The sequence below is a fragment of the Anoplopoma fimbria genome, unplaced genomic scaffold (assembly GCF_027596085.1).
Source record: "Anoplopoma fimbria isolate UVic2021 breed Golden Eagle Sablefish unplaced genomic scaffold, Afim_UVic_2022 Un_contig_8219_pilon_pilon, whole genome shotgun sequence".
In the NCBI taxonomy this organism is placed as follows: Eukaryota; Metazoa; Chordata; class Actinopteri; order Perciformes; family Anoplopomatidae; genus Anoplopoma; species Anoplopoma fimbria.
This window is the reverse complement of record NW_026553058.1, coordinates 1-1200: the sequence shown is the minus strand read 5'-3', so window position 1 is coordinate 1200 and position 1200 is coordinate 1. Positions and strand designations below refer to the sequence as shown.

Sequence of the window (1200 nt, the reverse complement as noted above, 5' to 3'; positions counted from 1 at the left end):
TTTGCTTACGGCCATACCACCCTGAACACGCCCGATCTCGTCTGATCTCGGAAGCTAAGCAGGGTCGGGCCTGGTCAGTACTTGGATGGGAGACCGCCTGGGAATACCAGGTGCTGTAAGCTTTTTCACTCCTCTTTACAAAAAGCAGAGGGCGCTGCTGCTTTTTCAGTGGACACCGACAGGGTGGGAAGGATATAGCTAGATCATGACTTGCCGGTATAGAAATGACACAAATCCAGTTAAATGATGGCTTTCATCATTCCTAAGCTCATCGATCATTTTCTTTTCAATTTTATGCTAACGTATTCTACATTTCAACAGTAAATATTAATATTTTTACTGCACTACATTTGTGATCCTTATAGCCACTTTGTACATTCTGATTTGACATTTAAAAGCTGTGAGTGTGTCTGGAAATCTGCAGGCGCTCCCTGTATAGACGAAAGAGCAAAGCGTGGTGATATAGTATCTTTAAAAGGCCCTTTGGTAGGCACAATATTTGCTTACGGCCATACCACCCTGAACACGCCCGATCTCGTCTGATCTCGGAAGCTAAGCAGGGTCGGGCCTGGTCAGTACTTGGGTGATATAGTATCTTTAAAGGACCTTTGGTAGGCACAATATTTGCTTACGGCCATACCACCCTGAACCCGCCCGATCTCGTCTGATCTCGGAAGCTAAGCAGGGTCGGGCCTGGTCCAGTACTTGGATGGGAGACCGCCTGGGAATACCAGGTGCTGTAAGCTTTTTCACTCCTCTTTACAAAAAGCAGAGGGGGGCGCTGCTGCTTTTTCAGTGGTTTTACCGACAGGGTGGGAAGGAAATAGCTAGATCATGACTTGCCGGTATAGAAATGACACTAAATCCAGTTAAATGATGGCTTTCATGTTCCTAAGCTCATCGTCATTTTCTTTTCAATTTTATGCTAACGTATTCTACATTTCAACAGTAAATATTAATCTTTTTACTACTACATTTGTGATCATATAGCCACTTTGTACATTGTGATTGACATTTAAAGCTGTGAAAATTGTGTCTGGCAATCTACAGAGGCGCTCCCTGTATAGACGAAAGAGCAAAGCGTGATGATATAGTATCTTTAAAAAATATTCGTGACTGTCGGCCCCGCCCCACGTGCCTACCTGTTCCATGATCTGCGTCCCGATCTAGAGCTTCAGCGGGGTTGGGCCTGAGATCGAT

At 44.9% G+C, this 1200-nt stretch overlaps 2 non-coding genes across 2 annotated transcripts; both read left to right on the top strand.

Moving 5' to 3' along the window:
* The first annotated feature begins 3 nt into the window (after positions 1-3).
* On the top strand, positions 4-122 carry LOC129116283 (5S ribosomal RNA). The gene has a single exon (XR_008533477.1). It is a non-coding gene; the product is annotated as a 5S ribosomal RNA (ribosomal RNA).
* A 504-nt stretch (positions 123-626) lies between these two features.
* LOC129116284 (5S ribosomal RNA) lies at positions 627-746 on the top strand. The gene has a single exon (XR_008533478.1). It is a non-coding gene; the product is annotated as a 5S ribosomal RNA (ribosomal RNA).
* The last annotated feature ends 454 nt before the right edge of the window (positions 747-1200 follow it).